Here is a 23,242-nt window from a genome sequence, read left to right as displayed (position 1 = left end):
CAGTGGGGTTTTTCCTTCTGCTGTGTCACAGAAGTGGTATCAGACCACTGGACTTCATATCAGAGTCACATGACTAGTAATACGAATTAAAGCAAATCTATACTGGGTATCCTTGAGTTCCTCCAGTTATGCATTAAAAAAATGTGACCCGCGCTTGCTAACCCTTTGCTTTATAATTCCATCAGAAAGGACTTGATGTTATTTAATTGATTTGTTTTCCTATGAAAATCAAGTGTCATTACCTTTAATGTCATTTACAGTGATGGATGGCAGACAGCCCCGCTGCAATCAGTATCCTGACACAGTAATTTAACCGTTAGCTGCTGTACAGACATAACAGATGGCATTGCCTCTGCCTTGGGTGTATGCATGGTGATACATCCTCCCTTTGCTACTGCAGGCTGACCCTTCTGCTATGGCTGAAGGGTCTTAAAGCTGAGATACTGCTCTCCTGTTCTTGTACCTGAGACCAAATAATTCACTTAGCTGTAAGTCAGCCTAACATTTCATTTATTGCTCTAAAGCTTCCCGGGAGCTGAGTGCATCTCTGAGCGCTCAGGAGCTCTTTGTGTCCTGGGAGATACCATTTCAAATGAGGCTTTGCAAGGCTCAGAATGAGTTCAGCCTGCAGTCTGGCGTGAACTGTGGATACATTTCGAGCTCAAAGCATCACACAAATTAAACAGGAAAATGGGATTTTGATACTAGCAGCAAAAAGAGGATCCTTGAATTCCTAATTTCTGTGGTGTCCTCACATCCCTTTCCTAATCTTACCACTCCTCCTTTCTCTCCTGCCCTAACCCCTCAGCCCAGCCCTCCTCCCCTTGCCTTACACAACAAGTCTGGACGGGATGCTGTCCATCGGGGAGAATTATTTATGAGAGTTCTGCAAATGTAGATGTACTGTTTCCAGCTAATAGAACTCAAATCACTTGCACTGCACCATTAGAGAGGAAACCTACCCAAGTAAATTATATGCAGGCCATAAATGGAAGCAGTTGTAGTGTTTTTATGACTCTATAAAACTCTGGAAGTTTATTGCTATTGAACAAACATGTAATCTGATTCTTAAAGCTGAATATTAGAAACCAATATGGCCCCAGACCTGCATTTACCTTCAGACTTATTACCATGCTGGTCATACCGTGGAAATTGTTTTTCAGAGGCAGGTTTTGAGAACCATTAATAAATCCACGACTGCTTTCTAGAAGATCTATCAGCTGGTCAAAATCTAGGGCAATACCAACATTCAATGGAGCGAAGAAGTTGTTCCAGCTTAATATTCTCTTTGTCTCTAAAGAGGTCCTCTGAGGACTTCAAAGAGGAGCTGAAAAGTGATGGAAGGATGTCTTGAACTTCTTGAATTCCATGTTCTGCATCCTGCTACCTGTGAGGAGGTGAAAGCATAAAGCCTTTTTCTATTTCACGAGGAATGTGCTGATAAAACATTGCATAATCAAACAAACCTGGGCTAGAATGGAATATTTTGAGTTGAGCTTATTGACCTGACTTGTGTTTGTAAGCCGGTGGCGGTGCAGCTGCTTTTTCTGAGGTTTGGGGAGATCCGTCAGAGCACAAAGGCAGGGCCAGCTGTGCACTGTGCTGAGCAGTGCCCTGCTGTGATTAGTGGGTTGGCACTTCTGAGGAGGCAGGACAGTGAGCGATCCAGCCTCTGCTTTGTGGTTCCTTTTGTTCATGCCTCTGCACCGTATTGTTATTTTTACTTGCACCGTTTCTATTTGAAGACTGGCTGCTTTTTAGTGGGGTAAGCTAGTGGGATATTGTTTGATCTGCTCAATGTCTATGTTCTTTCTCTCTTCTCAGGGCTCTTCAGGGCTTCTGACACTTTGGGTTTGTTTTGTGCTAGCAATGCTGTCTCTGGGCATGGAGGGGGCATAGACAGGTCTCAGGGTGCATCTCTGAAGGGTCAGAGGGGCAGCTGTGGGCTGCCAGGCATGGCCAGGGTCCCCTCTGTTGGACCATTCTGTCATGTCTGGGAGACTTTGTGCCCACAGTGCCCCATGGCTCTGGAAGCAGCGTGCTTTTCCAGATGCAGCTCGCTTTGACAGGACAAAGGCGCACCAGGCTTGGGAATGAGAAGCCTCCATAAAAATTGTCTTGAACCCTTGCTAGGGGAAGATTCAGAAAAGAAAGCATAGAGTCAGCCTTCTGGTTAGAGGTCTTGCACCGCTCTGGTGTCTGGTGTGGAGGAGGGACTGGAACACCCTAAGCCCTTTGCTTCCTTGGTTAGTCAGTTGTGAAGGGCAGGGAAGGCCTGGGTTTGGTCTTCTGCTCTCAGGTTTATTCCATCAGCAGCCTGGATGAGTGGTGAATATACGGCAAAGCTGAAGCCCTGCTGTGATGTGGCCCTTTGCACGAAGTGTGCTGGAGTGGTGGTTGGCTTGCAGCCCACGTGCTCCAGCTGCAGCACAAGGGATGGGTTACTGCTGGAGGCCCCGAGCTGGCTCTAGTGAAGGCAGTCTAGACATAGCTGACATCGAGGGATATTTCTCTTGTTTCCTTCGTAGAAAGAGAAGTGCTTTTTCCTGGTTGAATACTGAGATGGATAATACATGGAGGAAACTTCAAGTACTTTGAGATGACTTTATAAACGTCTGGTTCTTTCTTGCACCCATGTAGGCAACAACAGATTCTTGAAGGCCATTTAACTGTCTGTGTCTGTTATTAGATGTGTCCTGGAGAATCTTCCCAGCACCATGTACAGCCAATTGGATCTGCTTCTGGAGGGTTAAAAATCTCTCTCAACTCACTGGTTGTGACCACAATCTGTCACAATCCAGTAGTAACAACAGGAACAGTAGGTAAAGTACTGTGGTCATGATGATAAGAGAGAATCAGCAGCAAGAAAGCCAGTATTTCTAGCTAAGGCAATGTCTGTGACCAGAGATCAACTTCCCACTGTTAGCTGAGATACAAGTTGGATTGTCACCAATGATTAGCCTCCAATGTAGAACTGAAGGGAAAGTCAAATTAATGAATAAGAAATTGGACAATTTATTCCACTGGGACGTCACTTAGTACACGTGGTTTGGTGGAGGGCAGCCATCGCTCCCCAGGCAGCAGCGTGCTCCAGCACTGCCTATAGCAGTGTGTGGCTATGCCAGTGGGATTCAGCCCTCATGCCCAGCAGTGGGTTCAGCAACTGGAGGACTGCAGTTCCTCTGCGTATGGCTGGTTCTACCTTACAGCTCCTTGTCACTGTTTTGGAGTCTCTATAGTTTCCTTGCTGAAGAACCAGTTTAATTTTAGGAACACGGGGATTTTTATCTTACCAGCGCATTGTGAAATGCACATGGTGGCAGCTGTTAAGCCTAATGAAACCCACAGCAGGGAAGAAAACAAAGCATCGCCTACAAAAAGAAGAAGTAGGGACCATGGACAGATGTAAGTTGCTGAGAATGGTGGCTTTCAAAAAATATAGCCTTTTGTTATCATTTCACCGTGGGAAGATGAGAGAGGAATGGGATAAATGAGGCCATGTGACTCCTAATTACCAGAGAGATTTTTAGAGAAACAGATCTTTCCCTAAGGAAATACCTCAAAATAGCAAGGACAGATGAACTGTCCTTGCACCGGATTAACAGCAAGGAGAGCGTGGCTACCCTGGATCCCTCTGTGCAGAACCATGATAAAGACTCATACTAAAGGGATGTGGGAAGCAAAGTTACCGGTGGATCAGGGAAAATGCAAGCATTATGATTCGGTTACTTTTGTGTAGAAAGCAAAAAACACAAAAGGTAGAAAGAACAACGTTTGCTGTCTTGAAAGTAGGGCAAGGGAATAGTGGAGCTGTAAATGAAACCCATCAGTGCAGGCAGGGCTGGAGGTGTCCAGCGATGGCCAGTGAAGAACTCCCAGTGTGAACTCAGCCGGCCAGGCTGTCGGGATGCTGGCAGTACGAAGGCATGGCCAGACATTCGCTTACTGACTCTGAAAATCTGTCACCAATTCGGTGAATTGCTGAACACACGGAAATAGAAACTCAGTAACATTGGCAACCTGCAGTGTGAGAGTGGGGGAGGGCAGCCCTCTGCAAGGACCTCCATCCTAACACCGCTGGGTACAACAGGGCCACTGATGAAGAGGCGGTGAAGCAGAAGGTGTTATCCCCTAGGGAGTGTGAGAGCTTGCGGAGTCTAAAGTGGTATTCTGCAAATGGATACCCAGAAATTAGAAATATGCCCCTATTGCAGCCTGTGTGGCAGCTGGAACCCACTGCTCCACTAGCACTGGTGTCACTGGTGAGATTCCTGTTGCTGGAGAAGAAAAAGTCAAGGGGAAGAGACACCAGCTCCTAAAATCAGCATCGGGAGTGAAAGAACACAATGGCAATAGGCAAGGTGAAGCTGGTGAGGGCTGGGTGCCTTATGCTGGATGCCTGGTGGCTGGACAGAGCTATTCCTGAATGACAAAGCTCTCTGAGGGTGTTGATAGGCCCTCAGGTAAGTGTAATGCCTTCCACTGATGGACAAATGTCCGTTAACATCCACATCTGCCTTACAAGGCTATGCAAAGACATCCATGCCAATATAACCACACTCCCTATATGTATACTTGCAGAGCTTATCCATCCTGGAGACCCACACCATGTGCCAGAGGTGATATTTCTACTCCTGTAGGAGCTAACTGTTCTTCTGCTGAAAAATTTGGTCTGTTTTAGGCAACACATTCTCTAAGGAGAAAAAAAGGGTGCTTTGATCCTACTGTCTTGGTTGGGTGACTTCTTACAGCGATCAACATGCTAAATAATTCTGTATGGGGTAAGCTCCACGTGACACTGGGATGTGGAGAAAATCTACCTTTATATGGTGTTATTGCCAGAAAAACCAAATCAAGCGGTGATGTCAGGTTTTGAGGTTCCTAAACTCCACAGAGCACGTGCAGGAAGACAAAGAGAATAATAAAGACTGCAAGTGCAGACAGATTAATACAGGAAGCATGTTTGAATTGGGGTCTGGGACTCTTGAGAAGCTCTGGAGTAATGGTATGGGATGATGTATGTGAACAAGCTTGTTCTACCAGGAAAGCAGTCTGCCTATCTCTCTGGTGGTTGATTAAGCTCTCAGTTGTAAATATTTACCCTACTTCCGTGCATTTAGGACTTGAAAGCAAGATAGCTATGACACAAATGGGTTGCGCTTGGCTTGGAAACAGAAGTCAAGTGCCGAGATAACAGCATGTGGAAGTGTGTAATAGAGATGCTGGCAGCAGTGCCAGGGCGTGCATTAGCTCAGAGAGGTCAGGGCTGGGTAGCTGTGCATAGCAGGTGGCAGGGAGGGCTGGGGAGATGGGGTGTGGGATCCCCATGGAGCTATTTGCAGGGCTGAGCCTGTCAGCGCTATGAGGGGTCTTGTGTGCATGTAGGTAAGTGAGGCAGAAAGTGGCCCTGGGTGTTGGTGGCCGTGGGCTGGTTGCCCACAGAAGAGCGAGGATGTTTCCAAGGTAGGCAGCAGTGTGGAAGGAACAGCCACTGGTAGGAGATGCTCAGAGACCTGGGACAAAGGTGAGGGACAGGCCAGCCCGTGTCTAATTTCTCATCACAAGCGGGCTGTAACAGTTGCTTTCGCTTGCCCATTCTCACTGCAAACTTGTCTGAAAGAGATGATGTGCAGGGTGAGCCACAGTGCCCTTCGTCATTGTGCCTGGAGGAGACAGCCGTGCTCATCTGGCTTGTGCTGTGACAGTCTTGGGGAGGCTGGAGGGTGCCATCTTCCTGTACAAGCTGGCTGTACTTTTGCTTTCCTTATGCTGGCATTTGGCTTTCTTGGCGAAGAGCACAAGGATGGAGAGCAGAAAAGTCATGATAATGGAGGTGAGTTTCTGTGGGGCATATGTGGCTGGGCAGTGGATCGGAGGGGTGTCCACTGAGAATGGGCTGCAGCCATGTCAGCTTTTTTTGTACTTTGAAAGGTTGTTGTTGTAGCGAGCATGTGAATATGGGATCCATTATAAGTCCTTGATGAAGAGCTCTCTTGGTATCATTGGGCTTTGTCTTAGTGGTTGTGTTAGAGGGGCAGTCATTAACAGAGCCTGTCCCTTGCTTGCCTAGCCCTAAACTCCACTGGCAATGACTGAATGGAGTGGTCACCCTTGTCAGAAGAGGAAAAGAAGCTGCCTTTCCTTGCAGCTCATTTTCCTCCTAGTTGAATCTGCTTATAAGGAGCAAATGACAGTGGATGAACTTTGTGTTGACTTTTTATAAAAGGAAAGCTATATGCAGAGCCGCAAGGCCAGGGAGAAGTGTTGTGGATGTTATTTTAGCTTCCCTTAGGTAAACCTTTAACAGCGAGTGCTGCATCATATCATTAGGCAGCAGGAATAATTGTGTAATGATACTCTTTCTAGGGCTCCAGATTCTTACCTGTTGGTTTTTCTCAGTACTGATTGGGAATTGAACCATCACGTCTTAGTTAAGAAATTTGGAGTTAATGCAGGGATTAGAATAGTAACATACAATGAAGATGACGGATCACAGATAGAGATGGGGTTTGGTTTAAATGGCCTTCCAGACTAGGAAGGTCCTCCTCTTTCCATGTTTCATGGGGCTCCGTTATGAAGTACAAATACAGCGAATGGGTGTTATCCTCTTCCTGGTCGTTTGAGGATCTGATGCTTTTACCCTGCTACACGGTGACTGCCATCTCTTTTACATTTACCAGACTTTCCTGAGACCTGCAGCCTTTCCACGGTTGCTAAAAACTTTGTTGGTCATGTAAAATAAAAAGCATAGACTGCTCATAAGCTCTTCCACAGAGGATTCCTACTTGAAACATCCCATATAAGTCCTGCACAATTCCAAAATGCTTCCCCTGGCAACCCATTGATGTGTCCCATACTCTCAGGCCCCAGCGCACTCAATCCCAAAGGTTCTCTGGTATTGACTCATTGTGACTTTCACACCCAGACCACAGAGCTGAGGCTGGCGTGGAACAGCCCAGGGAGGGACCTGGATGGGGGTCCCATCCACCAAGTCTGTAGTTTGGGACCCCATCTGCCTTTGCCCCCCCTGGGCTGCTCTGGGCCTCTGGAGATGGGCCTTGCATGTGCCGGTGGCTCCTCTGATGGGCTGGGAGCTGCTGGGACAGGTGTTACTTTTGGTTCCTCCCACCCTGTATGTCTGTGCCCCTTTGTGGGGATGCAGACGAGCTTTTGCCACCTAACATGCAATTAACCCAGCAAAGTATAATCTTGGCATCAAAGCACATTTTTCCTTCCAGCCTCAGCTATATTTTTTCAGTGTTGGATCCCCTGTCATTGCCATTGGGTCTCTGTTTTACAATGCTACTCTTTTCAGACAGCACAGCCCCCGTTATTTTACCCTGCTGTAGAAGTCTTTTTTTTTTCCTTTCCTCCATGCAGAACCATGCATCTATTCTGTCCATGTCTCTCCTCTGACACCATAAGGCAGGTTTCATGCCAGCTGTCACCTGCTTAGCCTTTTACCTGCTCCTTTTAAATCCTTTTGCCTTACCTCCAGCAGAAGTTGTGCAAGATGGTGGGAAAGGTGGAACATAGGCCCTCCAAGACCTCTGAATTCACCACCCTTCCCTGCAGAAGGGACCTCGAAGTGCAGGAGACATGGTAGGGCTGTGTACGGGAGTTGTTATTGCTCATCTAGAACTGATCATAGAACTTTAGAATCGTTAAGGTTGGAAGGTGCACTAAGATCCCCAAGTCCAACCCCAACCCACTCCCACCATGCTCTCTGATTGTGTCCCTCAGTGCCACATCTCCACGGTTCTGAAACACTTCTGCCCATGCGTTCCTTGCCCTTGCTTCTTCCTTTTATTTCTGCAATAGCTAAACGTACACGCTAACCATTCCAAGTGACAAACAATTGCTGACCCGTATTCGAGAAATTGCAGCTTCTTTGAATTCTGGGGGTGAAAGAGGATTGATCACATCAGGTGGTGACCTGATCCCACCTTTAGAATTCCACGTCCCGATACATTCCCACAAAGTTAATGCTGCCTCTCTCCACATCATTTGGCTGAAGTGTAAGCAGCCCAGCATACCATAATGTAACCACCTGAATTATGTGTTTAATAGGAAGCATGCAACCAAGAGACACAGAACAAGCATCAAACCCATAAATTATTTAAATCTAAAAAGGGAAAGAAACATCTACGGTCAGAAATAAGCAAAATGCCTCCTTTATAAGCTTTCTGCTGAAATCTCCTGGTGTGTTCACAGCTCACTGATGCCCTGCCTTGAATTGTTGCTGCAATTCCTGTTTTGGTTGTCACCGCTCTCAATTATTTTTAAAAAGGACCTAAAATGGATTTATGTTTCCCAGAGTTTATTAGACAGTAAAAAAGAGAAGTCTGAGCTGCAGCAGTTAAATAATTTACAACCTTTGCTAGAGGGGCAAGAAGGCCTAAAACAAAAATAAAATAAATGTATTGGAAATAAAGGTTTTGGATCCTACTGTTTTTCCTGCCCACTGGTTTTGCTGGGTACAATTTTAAGATACATATTTATTCAATTGAGAAGCTTCTTTGCCGTCACACGGCGACTTATTATCATCAAATTCTAACCGCCAGTTCATAAAAGACCCATCACGGTGGAGCTGAACTCCGCTTCCATTTCACGGTGATAAAGCCAAGCTAGGAAGCAGGTGGGGGGCTCTTTTTCGCATGAGGAGCTATTTATTGTAGGCAGTGTGCTTAAATATTAAGCAATAATGTCTTCTTTTTCCGCGCAACTTCGCAAATCAATGTGTTCCCCTACAGCTAACATCTGAAGATCTTTTCAGTGCCCAGATGTGCCAGTGCCAACGTGCAGCCTGGGGATATAGCGTGGGAGTTTCTTCCTGCTCTGAGGGCACAATTTCAGCTCAGCAGACATAGATCTTCCTGGTGACGTTTCCTCCCTGATACAGTGAGCAGCACCACGTGAATAGATGTCCATCCTGAGCAAATGCTAGCTAGCAGGCTGCTTATCTTTCCTGACCATGGGGCTTAATGGCTGAGTTCACCTGTAAGCAGGAGACATTTATTCCTCCAAAACACACATTCCAGCTCGTGTTCATATCAGCACTTCTCCCTTTCTATCTCCTTGACAAGTCCTCAGTCTCTGACGTGTCTTACAGGAGTGAGTTCCACAGTTAATTATCTGTTGCGGAAACCAATTACAATAAAACAAATGAAAAACCAGTCCCAGCTTCTACCCAGCTTTCCTCATTAGTCTTCAATCTGATGTGTGTCAATAAAGTATAATTCTGGACAAGCAGGACTCAAGCTTCTGAGTACCCCCAATTGTCCTCCAGTTTGCTTAGTGTGATCTTCCCCAGATTTCATCTCCATTTAAGCCACGACGTGAGAACCTTGTTGCTGCTTTCCAAGTCCCTAATCATTATGTTAGCTGTCCCTTCAGCCTTCTCCCTTCTCACTGTATCTTCTGTAAGTTCACTTTCGAGCAGAGTTCAGGATCAGGTCGCCTTGCTTGTAGATGCATTGTCATTGCTGAAGCATTTTTTCTTTCTTTTTTTTTTTTTGGCAACAACTTTGTATGATGCTAAAAAAAAATTGCGCAGCTCATAGGATGCAAGACTGAAAGGAGCCTCAGGAGATCATTTAATCTACCACTTGAACTGCAGCAGAGCCAAGGATCAGCCCTTAAGAGATGCTTTAATGGGGTTTTCTCCTGCCGCTGTCCCAGTATAGATGTCCCCAGCCTGTTCTGCACTTCCCTTTCTTCATGGGCAGCATTTTCTGTTGTTTTTTTTCTTATTATCTTTCTGCAGTCTTTTTGATGCAAAATCAGCTGTTCATTTTTTTTCTCTTTCACCCTGTGCAAGATGGAGAGCAGGCTGCTGCTGCTGCTCTTCATAGCTCTTTTTCCTTTGTGGGGGACTATGTCTTCCCTCACTTCCCCTCTTTTCTGGAAGAGAAGGTTTATCTTTTTCCCCTATTTCAGCTATTTGACTTCTCCTTCTGCCAGCACGATTATTAAAATGCATTGCCAAGAAAAGCCACAGCACTCCACCAATGACCTCCCATCTCCCATTGGTGTATGCCTCTTGTTGCTGCATTCCGAAGTTACGTTTAGGTTGCTGCTGTTGTTAGCTGTATTTTTGAAAGACATCACACCACTGACTCAAACCAAGTTTGTCATAGCCTCTAAGCTTTATGTTAGCTTTTGCAAATGTACTGTTCTCCATAAGGTACTCACACATCTGATTTCTCCTTGCTCAAAATGTATGTGTGTGCAGCTTGTCTTCAGCAGTGAAGTTTCTGCTTCTGCAGGGCAGGCAGCTCATTTGTTCCTCCGTGCTGCAGACACTTCCCCCAGAGGTATGCTGATAGGGCTGGCTGTGGGGCTGTGCAGCGAACTGAGCATAGAATTGAGCCAGGTGAGCTATAATGAATAAGGGAGAGGTATTTTTATTCTGAGTGGGCTCAGGGAGATGCTTTGTAATGCAGCCCCACAAACAGATGATCATCGCATGCTTCTGCTAAGGCAGCATGAACGGACAGGGGGTGGGGAGAGGGATGGGAATTCTCAGAGATGCTTTGCTGATACGGGTAACCTCACCTGCCCCATTCCCAAGCCAAGCTGTTTGCATTTGCCTCTACAGAACTGGATTGTATTTATTTTGGATCATGTCTCCAGTTCATCAAGGTCATATTCTGTTCCAATTCCACCCTCCAGGGTACTTCAAAATCTTCCCAGGTTTGTGTCTCAGAACTTCCCTGCTCTGGTTCCTGTCTGTTATCTCTCCTACGACCGAATGAGAAAGGCTGAGAGTGAACAATTTGGAGAGCTGAGAACACACCAGAAGTTCCACCATTCATATTTTTATACCGTACAATTGGCATATTTACAAAGCTCACAAGGTATTAAAGTTACAAATCTTCCACAGAAACAGACAGGGAGCAGTTTATCCTGAAATGTAAGGCCTTCCTGCTTAGAAAACGTGCCATCCTGAAACGCCAGGGCTTCTGCTGAGAACACGTACTGATGTGATACCCCAATGTGACAGAGGTGCTCCCAGGAGATGCGGGACATGTGGGCTGAGGGACCCCCACCACTGGAGGTCTGAGAGAGCAGTGTCAGGAGCAGTGGTTCGGGCTCTTTGTCTTGTGTTGGGAAGGGGCATGCAGCCTGCTCCTCCAGCTCCTCCCCTGAACTCTTTCTCTAGGGAACACATTAAGAGCGCAGGAATGGAATTTGAAGGAGCATCCAAAGAGGGGAAATAGTGTTCTCACAAGGATGATCTAGCTGGATAGTACTGCCACCCAGCTGTCCCCTATGATGACCAACTCCACCATTTATCACGAGTGAACGATATGGGAGAAAAAATAGATGTTTCTCTTGTTGCTTGTGACAAATCTGATTGTGCTTTGTGTTCTATTCCACTGCTTTTTTTTTCTGTTTCCAAGATTGGTAAATTCTCCTCCAGACCTCTGCCTGGAGTTAGATGGAAGCCCAGGGCATGGCAAAAAGCACAGGCACCCTGAAGGGATGGCTGCAAGGAGGAAGTCAGAGCACTGTGGGGCAAGGAGGGGTATTCTGGTACCTGTAGAAAGTCAGCACAAGGTCTGGGTTGATAATGGCCTGTTCTGGGGATGACACAAGCACAAATCAACTCAATTTCCAAAAAGCAAGCATCAGGTTTATTTCACTTGCCAGGAAACTGACGGTGTTGCCAAAATATGTTGTGCTAATTTTATTCTATTCTAGTCTAAAAGGTATGAATGAAAACATTGGCTAGTTTGCAGCACAAGACACAGCCCTGTTTGGAAAAGCCTCCGATGGGGGCTGAGAACCAGCTACAGCTGTTGCCCAAGGAATGTTTTCAGGGTTGCTTCGCCACCACAGTCATTTCCTGCAGGTGGTATTTCCCTAGCACAAGACTGCCCTGTGGGACTATGTCATAATCCTTCACAGTGCCAAGAAATAGCACATCTGCCACTTTTCCCTATCCTCTAGACCACTTATCCTGCCAAGAAGAGGAAATTAGATTGGTTTGACACAAACTGTTTTTGTCAAATCCATGTGGGCTCGCTCTTATTACCTTATTACCCTCCAGATGCTTACAAACTGCTGCTTAACAGCTTGTTCCGGTATTTTTCCAGGTACTGAGGTTAGACTGACCTGTCTGTATTTCCCTTGGTTCCCCAATTACTCCTTTCTAATGGCAAATGTTCCTCTCCCGTCCTCCAGGATGCTGCTCTTCCTCCCTGTGCTCTCACAGGCAAAGGCAAATGACGTGGGGACTGCTGGGGCAGCCCTCTGGGCTGAACTCGCATTTTCCTTCTTCCCCTCTTAAAATTAATCGCATTAATAATTGCTAAAAAAAAAAAAATAGCATTTTATTTTTAAGTGAGGGGTGCACGGAATACTTAAGCTTTCTCTGTGTCATCTATTATTTACACTGCGTGGAACTATCCAAGGATTTATTTCATTTTCTTCTTTCTTAAATATTTATCTACTCACAACTTTTCTGTCCCTTCCTAATTATAATTCATTCACTTCTCTTGCACGCTGACCTTCTGCTCATATATTTTCACATTTCGCTTCCACTTTGATATGTTCCCTTTATTGTTTCCAAGCCGCTGTAAGTTACCCCATGCAGCCACAGCCTTCTCCTAGTACAATTAATTCTTGTTTTTCTCCTGCGTTAGGGATATTGTCACTGTGCTTTTAAAGTTTGGGTTCTTTTTAGGTGTTCTTCATTCCTTTTTCTCTCCTGCTCTTTTCCCATGAAATTGCATTGATCACATCTCCTCTCCCACCCAACCGATGCTCAAATCTCTGGTGAGGAGCTGTGTGCTTTTGGGAGCAGCACTGCAGCTTTGTACCTCTGCTTGCTTTGCAGCAGCCACAGATCCTGGATCAATTTGTGGTAGTAGTAAGGGGATCAAAAGAAGGTACAAACCGGGTACAAATGATAGCCTATCACTCCCAGTGGTGTTTTCATGGAGGTAAATTTTTGGCATAAAAGCAGCAAGAAAACACATTGAAAGCCCCTGAGATGGAGTGTGACATGCTTCAGTGGGATCTGTGCCCCCTGGGGAGGGAAACCAGTGTGAAGCAAAGCAAGGGAAAGTCCTGAAAAGATATCTGCCAAAATAAAACCAGGCAGCTTCCTGTAGGAAATAGCTTCACTCCTATGCCACAGTGATAAAGTGGGTTTGACCTCTGCCTGCAGCTCATCGTATGTGGGATGCGGATATCCCTAGACATTCTTACAGTTCTACAGAAATCAGAAGCAAACCAAACCCCAAACCTAATGTGACTTTGTGGGAGAAAGGAAGAGTGGTTGCATGGGAAGTGAGGCTGGCTTTGTTTGAGTTGGTATGAAAGCAGAAGGTGCTGTGTGTGTGCTTAATAAACATGAGTCACAAAAGCGGTAAGTACAAGTTGGTGGTTTGAGTCAACTGGCAATTCAGGACTAAGCATCTAGAAAACTTGAGTGCCTGTCACGGTGGGCAGGTAGGAGCAGGGGAAGGAAAAAAGGAGGAGCTTGGAAAATATAAGGTCTGAGGAGAACTAAGGAGTCTGACGGAAACATACTGAGTGTGAATGTCCAGTGGTATACAGCGGCAACGTCTACCTGGGGTCTGGGTTTTGTTCTGGAGATATGTTTCTATCTCAGTGAGTAATTGGAGAAATAGTTGCCGAAAGGTATACTTTATCTCCTGTGCAGGCTGCCTGCATGGCATGCGTACTGGAGCTATTTTTGTGTAGGCATCTTTCAATAACCCCTGGGCTCAAACTCTACAGCTTTATGCCCATACCTAATAATTTCTCATGGTTATGCACATCCAGACAGTAAATGATACTCTAGCGTTAAAAATCAGCTTTCCTTCCATTTCTGTCTCTACAATAAATAACTGTTAAGTGAGTCTAGTAGCCCCTTGAAATAGTAGAAGAGATCAAACATGTACAAAATAGTTTAATGTAACAAGCTCTCATGAAAGGCAAAAATAAATAATATGCATCTCTTGTAGATGATGGATACGTCTTCTGCGAAATGATATGATTTACAATTATTTTCACTCACTACCTGCAGCAATCTCAGACTTCTGCTTCGTGTTTGAATGGCTTTCCTGAAGACAAGGCATGGCCACTAGATGGTTCTGCTCAGAGCAGTGGTTTCTGCAGATACAGAGAAGACTGAAAAGAGAGGAAACATAGCGGTACCTCCCCAGTGCTTCTTGGTAGCCTCCAGTGACTTGCAGCACAGGGACCACATGGGAGAAGATAATATCCCCATGTTTAATGCTTTTCAGAGCTATTTCATACACTGATTGTTGTGCTTTTTTGAAGGTTCACATTCATTTTTTGCATGGGGTGATGCAAGTCCACAGCTCATCTTCCATCGTTTCTGAGTTTGCCCTTATCTATGCCAGTCCTATGCTCCTTGTTTCCCATGCCCTATGAGTCACGTGCCCTCTCCAGTCCACCTCCAAATCTCATTTTTTTCCCCTCATGTCACTTTTTTTTTCTAATTGAAGAGATCCATGATTCTTATTCCAGACTTCCAATTATACACATTGTCCATCACTGATCCTTCCCCAGCACTACTCCATCTTTTTCAAGAGGGCAACTCGGTGCTGAGAATGCAGACACATCAGTGATTTACACAGCATAACTCTTTTTCCAGTCTTGCTCTTTTATTCTTTCTTAATACATTCCAACATTAATTTCCTTTCTCTGCTGATGTTTTCGTGAGACCGTCTGCCATAAACCTCTAAATCTCTCTTCATCTCATGTCTTCAAGAACTTGTTCCTGAGCAGCACTAGCTAACTCAAAACCTGCAATTATGGGTGGAAGTGTAGGGCTTTTCTCCTCATGTTGCATGATTCCATGTTTATCTGTGCCAAATTTTCAGTTGTCATTTTCTCATCTAGGCAGCGTTTGCAGATTTTTCTCCAGTGTTTTGCAGTCAGCCCTCTTTACAATCCGGAATCAGTTAATACATCAGAATTGTTGTCTCACATTCATGGTCCTTTCAGGTCATTTACAAGTATCCTGAGCCACTGGTGACATCCAGCCACTGGTATGTTATTTTCCCATCTTATAAGCAGCTATCTGTTCATGTTAGGACCAGCCCTCTTATCCCAGGGTGGATGCATTTCTTCCACTACCTCTGGGAAGGATTCTTTCTGGGAGAGCTATGGAAATTCAAAGAGATTTTTTCTTTGATTCCCCCACATATCATCATTATCTCTGTCTATCTAATTATTTCCATTTACCCCATTCTTTAGAATAGTTTCAAGCAGACCCTATTGCTGGTATCTGCTTCTCTGGCCTTCCAGGAGCTCTTTTATAAAGAAATCTGGATCATAATTGCTGTTTTGCAGTACTCTGAGGCAGTTCAAAAGGGAGAAATTACACATTGCTGTCAATACTTCAGCTCTTTCAGCCTTTGCTTCCTCTGGAAGTCTTGAATTGATGAAAGATTTAACCTTAGGCTTTAGATGTCAAGGAGTTAGCTTTGAGTCATAGCTAGTCTTGCCCTATAAAACCAGTGGAGAGCCTTGAGCACCTGGAGGTGTTCAAACACCATCTGTTTTTCCCTGCTGGTCATAAAGGGAACCTGCAGTGGCAGCTTGGACAACTGACCTGGCCCTATCTCAGTTACAGCAGGTGAATCCTACCCGTGGGGCTCCTGTTCTGGTCTACTCCATACCATTTTGCCTGGAGACCATTCATATTTCAAAGGTGCTGTTGAGTAATTTGGTGGGTTTTTGTTGTTGTTGTTGTTACACATCACAGAGAAAGAAAAAAATCCAAACAAATATTGTCTTCAAGCATCTCATGGAGACCTGTAGTAGGAATGATATATGATCTCAATGTTATGAGCCTGTGTTTAATAGACAAGTATTTCTCTTATATCTACTGCAGTAACTTGGATACTGCGTTAATGTGCACCCACCTGGGTCTGTATACACTGAAGGGGAAGTAAGAGTCACTAAATGCAGCTGCTTTTTGGTACTTTCAAGAAAAATATTTTCTTCTTACTGTGCAGAATATTTACACTCATTCTTTCTCAGTTATTCGCCATCTGATAACCAGGTTTCTCTTTTTTTATTTCAGTGTACACTTCTAAACAAATGCTGTGCTTTTGATCCTGTGAAATGAAAAGTAGCTCATCTTCACTTTTGTAGCTCACTTGACTGATAAAAACCAAACTTCTCTGAGTCTCTCCCAGTTGTCTCTTCATTTCTGGAATGCTCCAGCCCTTGATCTACTGATCTGCTCCCTCTCTCCTTGCAGCACTATTTCTTCCACTCTTCTGCTTCAGGATGCAGTCTCTTATTTCAGCACTACATCTGCTTGGTGCCATGTTCTTAGGTGGTGATTAATGAGCAGGCTGAGCCTGTGTTTGCAATTATGTTGAATGTAAGCATCTTTTGACTGGAAAGATGTAGAGAGCTGCTGTATCAGCTTCTTCAAAGTGGACAATTCCAACACATTGAAAATGGATGGTTTTTATATCTTCCCTCCCATGGTGCTCACTTCTTCACACCGACCTGCAGGCTGCGTTGGGAGGCCAGGGGTAATGGGAGGGGGTATCTGCCTGTGGCTAAAATCCAGCTGATTCCGTGAGAAGCTTGACCTGTTTGCAGGAGAGTTTCCATGGTATGGTTTGTTGCTGGGGAAGACATAAGCCAGTGACCATGGAGGTCTTCTCCAGCCTCATGCTTCAGCTCCCTGTGGAAGGAGGAGTGCAGTGCATTGATAAGAATGCCTTATTTGTCCTCAGTGCTTGATATGCATTCCCAGTAGTGTTAGTCTTAATGCTGATTAGAGAACTCTCTTTAATTACGATGTATGGAAAAGTTTCCCTAGCCTTTCTGAATAGCTGTTGGGGGTCTGACCCTAAAAGAGCTAAGATACTCAGTGGACATCCCTGAGTGCCAAATGCCAACCTTTGCTTGGTCAGCTAGAGGAGGTTGAGAATGGGTTGTTGCTGTAACAAAATGCAGTAGCTGGCAGCTGAATATAGAACAATGCAATTATGTTCCCAGATTTAATGAATTAGCATGGAGCCAAGATGCCCCCTAGGCAAAGTGCTGGGTGGTTTTCAGATGGAGGATCAAAGCTTTTGTTAATGTTTTTCTGCCATCATTATGTGAGATATGGTTGAATTATACAAAAGGGAAACTTTTCTGCTTTAGGCATCAGCAGTTTTTATCTGAAACGGGGCCATGGAGGACCTTTGCCTCTAAGGAGGGCTTTCCCCCAGGAGTCCTGCATTTGATGCTGGACCTGATGGACCTCAGCCCAGATCTCCTACTCAAAGGAATTTGAGTGTGTTAGCAAGGGGAGAGCAGACTGCTGCTTGCTGCCCCCGAAGACAATGTGTGAAGGAGCTTGCTTCAGTTTTAGGCATAGAATTAACTTTTGTTTAAGTCTGCTGCATAGATGGACACAGAAGAGCCTGCATGCTATTAGCAGGATTCTAAATGAAGGAGCCAGTTCATTTCATTATTGATAACAAAATCATCCTCCCAGAATAGCAAATGAGGTAAGACTGGCACTTTGAGATAAGTTCCTGATTATTGTCTGCGGAATTTATTACATTCTATTATTTCTCCCAGATCAAACTTCACCTTTCTTAAATGCAGACACTTCACAGTTACTCCTTCCACAGATCAATTTTATATTATTTTTCTAAGTTTTCCATACTTATTTGTTTGTTTGAATACGATTGAGAATATTCAAGAAGTCTGAAGCTGAATTCTTTAGCTAAGCACTGGGCTCCAACAGACTGCTGGAAGAACTTAAAGTAATGAGTAAATTATTAAGTAGCACTAAGCCAATTCATAATTCATCATTATTGATATTTATACCAATGGTTGCTGGTGAGGAAGGAGATGAGAAGATGATGGCGCTGGTCAGCCAATTGGGAAAGAAGAGCAATGTACCTGCAGGACTAGAGAGGTCAGAGGAGTCAAGTGGATCAGGCTGGCAAGTGCCTCATGGTGACTGCAGCTGCTGAGTCCTGGAAGATTCAGAGCAAGTTTGGGCTCACAGGCAGGGAGAAAAATGCAGCTGGACGAAATAGAAATGAAACTACGGGAGAAAGAAGTCAAAACCAGAGTGCATGGTGGGGAACTGGAATGAGGAGAGAATCCAGGCAAATCGGTAAAGCTGAGGAAAGAAAAAAAGGGTGAAGGTCTCGTGAGAAGACTTGGCAAGTCTTTCAGTACACCCAGTAACTGGAAGGCCTCTATGAGCTCCACTAGAAGTGCACTAGGGGAAGGCAGGCATTTACAGAGTGGAGAACTGAAAAGCAGCACTGAGTTTGGTTAAGGATTTGAAGCAGGATAATGTGTCATGTGAACATCCCACACTGCTCGCATGTTTCCTTAATAACTTGCACAAAGTTTGCCTTACAACAAACCTTCAGTGGATGAAGCTGTCTGGCTGGATGCCTTCCAGATGGGCTTCTCCAGCTTCCTGCATTAATGCCAGTATCTCAGCACCTGCATCCATCCAACTCATGGAACAGCAGAGCAGGATCCCCAGCGATCTGTCTGTCAGATCCTTCCTTGCCCATCCATGCTGCAGGAGGACAGATTGCCTATGAAGTTGCTTTTTATGTGCTGTCAGGTTCCAAGGGACTCTGTTAAATTGTGATTTATACCGAATTTAGAAGTGCAGAGACACCCTCGTAGCAAGTTTGTTTTTAATTAGCAGCTGTTTAATAAAGTTTTGCTCATTGACAAATCCCCTTTTCACCTAACCTATTCCTCCATGAAATTGTACGACCCACTTCAACCCATTTAGCCCTTGATCTAATACAAGCCATTCGAGTGCTTTCTGCAAATAATTAATCCAATTTGGATTACAGTTACTATAGATGGTCTTAGTCCTCGCTTGATAACACTTCATTTTTGCCTGGTGCTTTCAATTTTATCTAGTGTTACGAGACACAGAAGGCAAATCAGGACCATCTCATTGCAGATGAGCCTATATCATGATTTAGTATGAGAACTGCTGCTCTTCTTGCAGAATCAGGGACAGTGAGAAGTTCTCCTTCTTGCATGAATGGGATGACATTTATTACAAAAAAATCATGTGCACCACAGAAGCAAACAGCTGAATTTTATGTTCGGAAGGCTGCAGCATAAAAAAAAAAAGGGTAAGAATGAAGAGAGGTGCGAACTTGAAGAGAAGCTTAATGTATAATGTTATCAAAAGGTACATTTCAGAGCAGCTGAATGGAGGCTTCAAAGCTCTGATCCCAAATATGCGCTGTAAGTCTGGATTGCTGCTTCTTTTAAGTCATAACTCATTTAATAACAACATTTGTGCAACTTCCTTCTCCTACCTCCTAGTGCCTGGGCAGCTTGTGCAAATGCCCTCACCTCTGATGAGCTGTGCAAACACGGTGTTGGCTCTTCAGGTGATGCTTTTGCTCCATCTCCCTCAGTGATTCACTAGCAAGTACCAGTGTCCCTGGCAAGCCTTGCAGCAGCAGCAATGAGGTGAGCAAGGCAAGAACAGAACCTGCAGGGATTCCTGCAAACAGTGCAGGTGAGAGGGAGTCCCAGCTGCACTCACTCAAAGCTCCCCAGCATCACCTGCCCATATCTGCATAAAAGGGTGTGAGCAAAGAGCTGAGCAAGGGCCTTCCTTGCCTTAAGTGGCTTTAGGGGAATAGCATTCTCAGGTGTTTGCTCAGGAGCTACATGTGACAGTAACTTTAGAAGCCTTGCAGCCCATGGAAACTAAATTATAAATCAGCTTGTAGTGCTACTAAGCCAGCCAGCTTCATTGACATCCTTGAGAATGGCTTGTAATGGTCTAAGGACTGATCTGGGAACCAGACCATAGCACAAAATGTGTATCTTATAAAAAACTGTCTTCTCCCAAATACTTAGATCAGGGTGTGTAAAACAGAGAGCTGCTTGCCTTCTTGCATGCATCAGGAGGTTTGAGTGTACTGCTGTGCCCCTGCACATTGCTAAACCATAAAGAATCGGAAAACCACTGAAAATTGCATTGACATGTTGGAGTTAAATTTTGTAAATTTCTGTTATTTATGATTCCTAGAGAACAGGAGCTCTGCAATAAATCAATTAGAGCAAGCCTCAGGCAAACTGGGAGGCTGATTAATGAAGGACCAGCTTCAACTGCTTGGATGGCAATTGTTGACTGGAAATGGCTGGGAAGTTTATTTGCAAACCAGGAGCAGGATGGGCACACCACAGTGCCTTTATCTTTACCTTTTCCTGCCGAATAAAGACAAGCTGTCCTATCTACCAGTTTTATTCCAGTGGTGAAGCTGTGAAGGTTTGCACTGCAGAAGCTCACACCCCAAAAAGGGAAGCATCTACCTACACCAAACATCCAACTGTTGCTCCACAAGCTTTGAAAAATGCCCGTTTTTCCATTTGCACTTAGCATGGGTGCTGTGCACCTAGGATGCTGTGCAGTGCTGGTGACACAGGCATTAAAAAACCTGGAAAACATGCGTGTTCTTGTCCAAGCAGCTCTGTTTCCTCTTCTGGAAGTGTTGCTATTGATTGCTTCACCTTGTTGATTTATTCAGTATAATCCATATTGATAAGCCAGCTTCAGAACTGTGTACTGCTGGATGCTAATGGGACATTGTGATTTGATGTGCATGTGGTTGTCCAGAGTGTAAATTAACCAGGTGGCAGGAACAGTCTGCATTTCCAGTATTTCCAGGATGGTGGAAGAGAGATGATCAGATGGTAAACGGATAAGAGAAAGGGAAAAAAAAAAAAAGAGTTGGATTCTCGGCTGTATGAGGAGGAATCTGCTTCATTGTTATTGCTGGATGTGGTCAGTCAAGGGAGCCCCAAAGGAGGGGGTGAAAAAGAGGACGTGGGAGCTGCAAACAATGCACCTGGACAGACCCAGCTCCCACCTCTGCATTCCTTCCAATTTCCTTCCCTTCCTCTTTGCTGGGGGATGAGAGCAGGTGCACTTGCATGCAGGAGAGATGGTCACCAGGGGACCACCTGCCCTGGGAAAACAGAGGGCTCCTCAAGGGACAGCATCCTCTCAGCCCCATCACATGGAAGAGCTGCTCACGTCCAGTATGGTGGGACCTGAGGGGGCTTCAAGCAACAGAATTATCACCTCTGTCACACCTGCAGGTCTGAAGATTTACAGGCTGTGGTTATCCCGGGTGCATTTAACCTGGCAGAAACCAAGAGGAGAACTGGAGGTGGTTACTAATATACTGAACAAGGCTGTGTATAAAGCAAATCTTTGCTGATAGCTTGTGCCTCTTCCATGCTTACTGCTGCCTTGGCCCAGCAGAATACAGCTTACAGAGTGAAGTTATCGTTGTGGAGGAGTCTCCAAAGACCCATTACCTTACTTGTCCCTTCACAGCCCAACACATTTTACTCTTACATTTACTCTGAGCTCTACATGGCTATAAATCATGCAATGCGTTTGGAGTACCATATTCCTGTGGTCCGTCATGAATTAATGTGTACTGGCATTGCTACCACACTGAAAACACTGCTAAACTCTATTTCAGAGGAATCCGTGATGTCAGGCTAAGCAATAGCAGAAATATCACAGCAAAATAGCCTCATTGCAGACTCTAATCACACCCAATCCGACAAATTAACACATTCCAAGGCTTGATTGCCTAACTACACACTTAACAAAAGCCTAATGCCTTCAAATGTATTGGTGTCAAATAATCATAGGCATCGTTCTCTTACACCAGATTGCTCTGCTCCCAGACAGTGAGCTTTTCATGAAGCATTTCCCATCTACTTTTTGCAATTTCAAGAGAGCTTTAATCCCATCAAGAGGCTTTAACTTGACCAAAAAGGAGCATATTTATCCCTGGATTCTGCAGGGCGCCTGCTAGATACTGGAATAACACCTTTGCAAATCACTGATTTGGGCTGAAAATCAGAAGGGTTGTAGAGATGCTCAAAGGAAGGCTCTAATTTTTTTTTTTTTTTTTTTTAGCCAAGGGAAGATGAAGTATTCAGTCTGAGGAAAGGATGAACAGTACTTTTATGTAAGACAAAATGGGTGAGTTGCAAAGGATTAAAAAAATATGTTTTATAGAGCTAACCACCTTAGCCTGTACCTATTCCTAGAATCCCAGCTGAGACTAACTTCTTATTTTACTGAACATTCTTTTTATATGTTTTTCCAGTAAGAACTGGCTTTGCAATCAACAGGAACAGCAGAAGTAGGCTTCATTTTCTTCCATTTGCTTTCCACTTTTCCCTTTTTCTACCTTTAAGAACTTATTTTCTCTGGAGGGTAAGGTGGGCAGACTAAAACGCCTTCATTTTTCCAAGCAGCTAAACCAATATTTTAAATAAAACATACGGAAAACACATTTCTGATGAAAACTAGCATATCAACAAATTAAATCCAGCAAAACGAGCAAGCTGTGGCTGTCCTTGTAATCATCTTTGGGCTTTTCTGTTTGCTTTTCCCTTTTTAGGAAACACGATTCGCTAAGACCTGGCTGCAATTTTCTGGAGCCATTGGTGGGAGCCCCAACCTGAAAACCCACCTGGAGGACAGCAGGAGTGGGGGAGCTCAGCAGTGGTTATCAGCTGGAGCTACAGGTGCTGCATCACACTGAGGGGCTAAAACAGATGACAGGAGGACAAGCAGAGCTGTAATGCATGACATGACATGCAATGAGTGCCCACCAATGTGGCAGAAGCAGCAGTGCTTCCCAGGGTCTTGCCAGCTTGCCTGTAGCTGGGGTGAATGCTTGGCTAAGGTGCTGGGGGTAAGGATAAAGGGGCACAGGGGTAGGAGACAAATTTACAGCCTCTTTTTACTCTTGTTCTTCCTCATTTTGCCTCTGCTTTACGACGTCTCTTTCAGTTTCTGCTCAAATGAAATCTGCCTTTCTAAACTCGCTCCTTTTTTGAGGGGAGGGAGTATTGTTAGGAAAGGGTGAAGCATGGCCATCGCAAACTGTGTGGTTTTCTCAGGAAAGGGGGCAAGGGGAAATAGTTTCAAACTGAAAGTGATGATGTTGAGATTGGATATAAGAACTTTTTTTTTTACCATAAGGCACAGGCAGGGATTTGCTCAGAGAGGTGGTGGATCTCCCATCTGAAGACATTCAAGGTCAGGCTGGAGGGGCTCTGAGCATTTGATCAGCTGTAGGTAGCCCTGTTCATTGCAGAGGAGTTGGACTAGAGTGTATGTCATTTGGACACGTTTCAGGACTTCCCTCCTTCTTCTGTTCGCAGCAGAGCCTTCTCCCCACTGTGCACTGCATGG

General features: G+C 44.8%; 1 long non-coding RNA gene across 1 annotated transcript; it reads left to right on the top strand.

Moving 5' to 3' along the window:
• LOC110406620 lies at window positions 1,697-23,034 on the top strand. The gene is made up of 3 exons (XR_002443531.1): window positions 1,697-1,765; window positions 21,953-22,018; window positions 22,443-23,034. It is a non-coding gene; the product is annotated as an uncharacterized LOC110406620 (long non-coding RNA).

Source organism: Numida meleagris, chromosome 14 (assembly GCF_002078875.1).
Source record: "Numida meleagris isolate 19003 breed g44 Domestic line chromosome 14, NumMel1.0, whole genome shotgun sequence".
Lineage (NCBI taxonomy): Eukaryota > Metazoa > Chordata > Aves > Galliformes > Numididae > Numida > Numida meleagris.
The sequence above is the reverse complement of the archived record's forward strand: the minus strand, read 5'-3'. Positions and strand labels throughout refer to the sequence as shown.